Source organism: Typopeltis vanoorti, chromosome 1, assembly GCF_054136105.1.
Source record: "Typopeltis vanoorti isolate ZY-2024b chromosome 1, IOZ_Tvanoo_1.0, whole genome shotgun sequence".
Taxonomy (NCBI): domain Eukaryota; kingdom Metazoa; phylum Arthropoda; class Arachnida; order Uropygi; family Thelyphonidae; genus Typopeltis; species Typopeltis vanoorti.
Genome location: NC_143549.1, coordinates 50,281,640 through 50,290,031, shown reverse-complemented (window position 1 = coordinate 50,290,031; position 8,392 = coordinate 50,281,640).

The following is an 8,392-nucleotide window of genomic DNA, read 5'->3' as shown; positions in this document are numbered from 1 at the left end:
TGAATACCACGCATTGATTTGGCGCCATCTATCACAATAGCTGTGAGATTGTTGATGTCACCAGCACCATTTACAACCTTCATAACTGCTTCATAAATGTCTTGACCTTTGGCTGTGTTATGCAATGACTCTAATGCTAGTAGCTCTTCATTAATAAAAAAAAAGTCTTTGGAAACAGTTCGAATGAAAATTAGAAGTTGAGCTGTATCTGTTATGTCAGTTGATTCATCCAGAGCCAATGAGAAGTAAGCTGAATTTCTAATAACACTTTTTAATCTATTTAACATGTGAGAACCTATTTCTTCGACTCTTTTTGTTACAGTTTGTTTTGATAGTGGGAAGCTTTCAAACTCACTGGTAATTTTATCTTTCCCAAATGCACGTGCCATTTTCAAAGAACAGTGTTTAACAAATTCACCATCAGATAATGATTATTTTTTTAATTGCTTTTGCTATCTCTGCGCTTACAAAACGATGCCAAGAGTGGGCGTTATTGTATTGATGTTGGTTTAGTAGAAATAGATTTCTGAGCACTAACCTTTCTCTCCAAATTACGTACAATTTTTGTACGTACTTGTTCAACGTATTCTTGGTATTCTGCGGCATGGTGCTGTATGTAGTGGCGTTTGAGGTTAATTTCTTGCACACAGACAATACTTGCAAACACACAAGGCACGGTAATTTGTTGTTGTTATTGTTTATAAACAGAAATTCATTTTCCCATTTCTCCTGAAATGACCTGTTTTTTTTCACTGATCTTACGTTTCTAACTCATAGTACACAAAGGCTGAAATAACTGACCAGAGGACACAAACTGCAACAATAACATTGCTGACTGTGAAACTGAGTCTCTGAACCTGATCACTGTAACCAGGGCAGAGCAAGTGACTTTCAATGAAGCGTTACTCTGCAGAGCATAGAAATCTACTACTTCCACTATTACAACTTGCACAGAGAAGCAATAGATTTTTTTATAAAATGAGTAATCTTTTTAAAGCAATTTTGATTCCATGTTGAGGATATAAATTGTTTCCATCATCAGAAATAATGAACATAACTAGTATATCAATCAAAAAATCTGCGGTCGAAACTAATAGCTAAATTGATAATACATGTAATTTAATATAGTTTTCATCCTGCCGCGGGCCTGTTGTTGACCTATGGTTTCAGAGCAGTTCGTCCAATCAAAATCTCGTCTATTCCCACGATTTCGTCCATTACTTTTCTCGTCCAGTAGGACATTTCGTTCAATGCTATTTGTACAATTGAAAATAATTGGACGAAATGCCCTGAAGGCACCTGGGTTTGAGGTTATTCGTCCTATCTTATTCATCCAATGCTATTTGTCCAATTCTTTATATTAGTCCAAGGAATTATAAGTAACTTGTGATCATTAATAATAGTCAGTTGACGTTAAAATTCTTTTGTAATGTATCCTTAAAATTTGGCAGTGCTGAATATGGCGGAAATTGTGATGAGTGACAGGGGTAAACCAATGCTTTATGTACAAAATTATTGTTATCATTTTCACTCTTACAACAAGAATAAGACTAGATGGTATTGGCGATGCGAGGTTCGTGACAGTTGCAATGCTGGGTGCATCACAACTGCCAGTTTAGACAACATCGTGGTGTATAAAGACGGCAAGGACGATCACCAACATGAATAAGGAGTGGACGGAATTAGGAAAGTTAAAAATAATCTAAAGAGAAGGGTGCAAGACAATATGCATGGTCCAGCCTCACACGTTGGTTATACGACAAGTTCAGCAAATGAAATATTACTTATGTTGCCTGAGAGGAATAGTTTATGGAGGCAAGTCAATAGATGGCAGAACACTGCAGGCCTCGTACTCTCTCGAAAGTTTGTTTGGCGTTGAGATACCGGAAGAATATCAAGTAACGTTAAATCATGACAAATTTCTTTTTATGATTCTGGTGTAGAGGACGAGGATCGTCTTCTTATTTTTGCCACAACGGAGAACCTAAGATTACCTTCTTCCCTTTCGTATTTGGCTCAATGGTCTGTCACGGTCAAATAACTGGCTTCTTATAAATCTGCTTACTGCTTTGAGCATCTGAAGCTTGGTCCATATTGAGGATAACTTTCGAATCCTGTCTACGACGTGAACAATCTTCATCAGGTTTTTTCAACTGATGGTGACTTTCCTCCCGAAAAAGCGGATTTTTAATCCCCAAAACCGGTCAGATGGACACAAGCAATTTATGATATACATTTATATCACGCACAATCAGAAACATTAAAAAAAAAAACACCAGTCGAATCTTCTTTAACTACATAGTGATTGTCACCCATATAAATCCTTACTGTTTTGTCTACTAGTTTACTAGTTTGTACATTTTCAAAGAAATCCTGTGTAATTAGGAAGAAACATCGTCTTGTCGATTAAAATAAATCTCACCATCTTATTTGGCGTTCTGCCTTATAAACTCGTACTTTCATATTCATGAAGCGGCAAAGTCAACATGCATCTATGATGACATGGCGGTTATTACATGATATAGAATTTTAAGTGTTTGTTCTTCTACTGATTTTTGATTGAATAACAAATACAGAACTAAGAAAAATCGAATTCCTTATTTTGATTGGTTGCTTCAGTATTGAGGTAACTTATGCTACAGGGCATAAAGCTATATTGATATGATACTGTTGTGTTTGTTAAGAAGGCGGTTGAAAAAACAAAGAGACACACGGACCGAAGAATACAAGAGATTATATAGAGAAATCAGAAGAGCCATCAAGCAGGACAAGTAAAAGTTCTGTACTAATAAATGTGAAGAAATAGAGTTCCAGATGAGAAGGCATAATTATAAAAGGATGTTTTATTTAGTTCGTGACTTAAATTAATATTATTATTATTATTATTATTATTATTGTTCCGGGCAACTCCAAGGAGTCGACAGACTCATCGAGGGAGGCCCTAACATCATGTCAAGAACAACTATTCGACATTCACACAGTATCTATCATACCTTGCCTTGAACTCATTCACGGTCCTAGCACCCACAACAGATTCTGGAAGCTTATTCCACTCATTCACCACTCTCCAAGTAAAAAACCTAGCTCTAACACCCTTGTCAACCACGCTCTTGCCCAGCTTCCATTCATGGGCCCTAGTCCTCCCACCACCAGTCATATTTTCAAAAATATCTTCTGGATCAATCTTATAGAAACCCTTCAGTGATTTGAATGTCTCAATCATATCACCCCTCCTTCGCCTATCGACCAATTTCCGCAACCCACAAATCCTCAACCTATTCTCATATGGTTCATTCCACAGACCTGCTGTCATCTTGGTCACTCGTCTCTGGATCCTCTCCACTTCCTCCCCATCACGAAGAAACCCTGGTGCCCATAACTGGGCACAATAGTCCAGATGGGGTCTTATCAAGGCTCGATACAGAGGAACAACAACTTGTTTGTCTCTGCATGTTAAAGTATTTTTCAGAAGCCAAGTGATTTGGTGAGCTGTTTTAGTCACTTTTGCAATGTGCCCCCTAAACTTCAATTCCCTATCCACCAACACTCCCAAATCCCTGGCCTCATCAATCTCCTGGAGTACGGTTCCACCAATGCGATATACTGCTGCTATTCTATTCACCCCAAAGTGCATAACCTTACACTTTGGCATATTAAATTGACATCCATTTTTCCTAGCCCAGTCCTCCAAAGTATCCAAATCATCCTGTAAAATTTTGACATCCTGTGCACTCATAATTGCTCTACCCAACTTTGCATCACAGCAAACAAGTGAACACTTCCTCTCAAATCCTTTCCTATATCATTGATGAACAAACTGAAAAGCAGTGGTCCAAGAACAGAGGCCTGTGGCACTCCACTAGTCACAAGCCGTCTTTTAGACTCCACTCCTGAATAAACCACTCTCTGGTATCTCTCCTTCAACCACTCTCCTATCCATCTCACCAACCCTATATCTATCCCTATCTGTTCCAGTTTACTGATTAGGTTTCTATGTGGTATCCTATCAAAAGCCTTGGCAAGGTCCAGTAGTATTACTGTAAACCCATTACCCCTATCCAGTTCAGCCATCACTGTGTTATAAAACGTGAGCAAATTACTGAGGCATGATCTACCCTTCACAAAACTATGCTGTCCCCCATACAATATCCCATTTTCATCTATCCAATCCTGCATTATTTTCTTGACTAATTTCTCTAAGACCTTGACAATGATTCCTGATATGCTAATCGGTCGGTAATTAACAACAGCAGTCTTGGAACCACCTGTATGCAGTGGAACTATTTTCCCCTCTTTCCACCCCTCGGGACTAACCCAGACCCGAGACTCAAATTAAACAAAATGGTCAAGGGTACTGACAATTCTTTAGCCGCTTCTCGTACAACACGAGCTGGTATATCATCCAATCCCACAGATGAATTGACATTGAGGTTATGCAATAGGCTACTCACCTCCACTTCATTCACAATTCCCATATAATCTACTGGTACATTCGTTTCTGCAATGTCACCACCTGGATGATATATTCTTGCAAGGTGCTCACTCAGTAACTCAACTATATCAACTGATTCAGTTACCTCCCTACCATCGGCATTCTTTAAAATTATTCTGCCATGTACATTTTTCCTTTTACTTGCTACATATCTAAAAAACTGTTTAGGATTCTCTTTAGCCTGCATGGCCAATGTTCTTTCGTAATCCTTTTTTGCTTTTCTTAGCACACTCGTTACCCTTCTGGCCTGCGCTTTATACCGTTCGTGTGCCTACCGGTCACCTTTCTCCTTAAATTCCCTCCATAGTTGTTTCTTTTTTTGCAGCTCAAGCTTAATAGTGTTATTCATCCATTTAATCCCTACTTGATTTATTATTCGGACTCTAAGTATACAGTCAGCCATTGCTTCATGCAAACACTTCTTAACTACCTCCCATGCACTATCGACTTCTAGTTCTTGCAGTTGTACATGCCATGGCACTGAACCAATCAAACTCCTAAGCTTGTCATACTTTCCAGCCCGATAATTCCACATGTACCCTGTCTTAATTGAAAATTCTACACCTTTAGCCACCTCCCAAGTCAAGACCCTATAATCACTCTCACCGATTGGTGGCAATGTGGTCATATTTGTTACAGCCAAATCCTCAGATGTAATTACTAGGTCAAGCACTCTCTGACCCCTAGTATTTTCCATTACATGCTGTCGCAGATAGTTATCCCTTAATAACCGCATAAAATCCAATTCCTTCCTCCCGTGTGTCCTCTCCTCACTCTAATCAATGCGACCATAGTTGAAATCTCCCATAATAATCACCCTCCTTCCACTCATTTCTTCTATTTGCTTGTGCATACTGTCACCACCATCTTTTCCATCACCTGGTCTATAGCAGCACCCAATTGTATATTTAGTTCTGCTAGCCACAATCTCACACCAAATGACCTCAAATGTGCTCTTTTCTCTATCCTGCAATTCAACTTCTATTCTCCTTGGCTGCAGTTCAACAGCTATCATCAACAATACTCCTCCCCCATTTTATTCTCCCTGTCATTCCTGAACACACTATACCCATCACATTCAATCCCACTAGCTATATCATCTACCGTCAGCCATGTTTCACTAATACCAATAACCTGTGGTCTGGAAGTGCCAACCATGGCCAAAAACTCTTCCTTCTTGTTCCGATTACTCCTAGCATTAGTGTACATGAATTTAAGAACCCCATTAGCCCCAACCCTACCTTGATGCCTTATATTAACTATCCCACTGTGATTTGTTGTCCTTATTTGCTCGGGCATATTATATTCATTCTTACATTCAACTGCCTCCCTAAGGCCTGTATATCTACTCCCCCCCCTTAATAAATCTAGTTTCCCTGAATTTGCACATCCACCACATCCAGCAACACTTTCTCACGTCTTCTTACACCGTAACCATTCAAATGCAAGCCATCCATCTTATATAGATCCTTTCGCCCATCGAACTCACTCCACACGTCCACAAATTCCACACCACTCGTCATACATAACCCACGCTTAAAGTCATTCGCAATTATGGCCCTCCTTTTAAACATTTCACTGTCATACCGTGGCAAAAGACTAATCATTCTAACTCTCTCACTCTTTTCTTTTGCTACCTCAAACAATTCATTCAGGTCTTCTATCATTTCCATTTTGTCTACTTTCAAATCATTCGTACCTGCCACAACAATCATTTCTTTCACCCTTTCCTTTTGCTCTCTAATAGACTCAGTTATATCCTTTATGGTCGCACCAGGTTGGTACGATTTTGTCAAATCGTCTACTATCACACCTCGTACGAACGAATCTCCATACAGCACTCTATCCTTCATTTTGTTCATGTTCACACTCATACGTCTATTTTTCCTGTCATACTTTTTATTACTGGCTGGTTCATTCAGTCGACTTTTGCTCATACGCTCTAGCTGCTGTTTTGCCCTTTGTATCGCACCATTCAGTAACGCGATCTCACTCACTGCGTCTATCTCATCTTTTTTATTCTCAGTAAAACCATTAATACTATCATTCACACTCTCACAATTCTCTGGTACAACCTCGCCGTTTCTTGTCATATCCCTATTTTTTTCATTCTGAAGTTTGACAAAAATATCACACTCACGATCCGAAAAAATACTCTTCAATTTCTCATTCTCCCTACATTTTCTACACACATTCACTCCTTTATTATCATCTGACCGCACTACGCAAAGCGTACATTTCGCAGCTGAATCATCTCTTTTATACTACCGTTCTTTGATAAAGATGGCGAACCATCATTACTGGCCGCCATCTTCCTTCGTACTGAGCCATACTTACTTGCAACGTATTTAATCAAATTATAAATTATAACACACAAAAAGATGCACTAAGAGACGCAAGGCAAATAAAACTACGCAATATTAAATAAATTCATCAACGATAACTGAAAATAATACTTATCTTATGCGGAGCTTTCACGAACACTACACACTACGAATCCCTCTAGCGGCGACAGCCCAATAAAATATGTTATAAAGACACACAAAATACTCTAAAAACACGAAAATCGTTCTAATATACTATAAAACCAATTTTCTAAGGAAAAACACACAAAAAAAACACCAAAAATCACCAATTTTACATGAGCGCTAAATTACACCGACCACTCACCATATAACCTCGAACCAATCAATCCAATATAGCACAAGTTTAATCCTAAATTGAATGTCATCAAAGATAGGAATGGATCCTTACTAACAGAAGAGTTGGAAATCAAAAACAGATGGAAAGAATACTGTGAGGAACTGTACAACAGAGTAAATACAGAAAATGTGGAGTTCTCCCACCAAGCAAATTTTGATTTGGAACCTCCTCCACTTAGGCATGAAGTTGAAAGAGCAGTTAAGCAGCTCAACAGCAATAAGGCCCCAGGTGCAGATGAAATCCCAGCAGAGTTAATTAAGGCCACAGGGGATGGAGGGATAAGAGTGTTTCATAGATTGATTACAGGTGTTGGATTAACTGACTGGCTTCAAGTTGAAAAAGGAGTTAGACAAGGATGTTTACTTTCTCCTCACTTGTTTAGTATATATACAGAGGACATCATGCGTAAAGTATTGGATGAGCTCAGGACAGGAATTACGATAGTAGGTTGATTGATCAGTAATCTGAGGTACGCTGATGATACAGTACTCCTTTGTAATGACATGGAAGAACTAGGACTAATTCTTGACAAAGTTAACACGATCAGTAATAACAGAGGACTTCAGCTCAATTCTAGCAAGACAAAGATCATGGTTCTCAAAGGAAAATCAAACAGAGAAGCTCTTGAGAAACAAGTGTATCTTAATGGAGGAAGAATTGAGGAAGTCAGCAAGTTTGAGTACCTGGGATCCATTATTAATGTCAAGAATTGCTGTTCAGAAGATGTCAGAAAAAGGTTAGGAATGGCTAAAACAACAGTCAGAGACCTGTCTAAAATCTGGAAGGATGGATCTATCTCCATGGGAACAAAGTTGAGGATTTTAGATGCAGTTGTTTTTCCAACAGTGACTTATGGATGCGAGACTTGGAACCTAAAGAAATCAGATAAGAAACGGATATCTGCTTTTGAGATGTGGTGTTACAGAAGGCTGTTGAGGATATCATATACTGAAAGGCGTACAAATTAATGGGTGTTAGAAAAGATTAGTAGAACTTTAAGGCTCCTTAAGGATATTGACAGAAGAAAGTTAAAATATTTTGGACACATAGAAAGGATGGAAGGAGGATTTCTCAGAACAGTAATAGAAGGTAAAGTTCCTGGAATAAGAGGCAGGGGTAGACCATCAATGAGATGGATGGATGGCGTGTGTGGAGTGACTGATCTTCAGAGAGTTGAGGCTGCCAGAAAAGCAAACA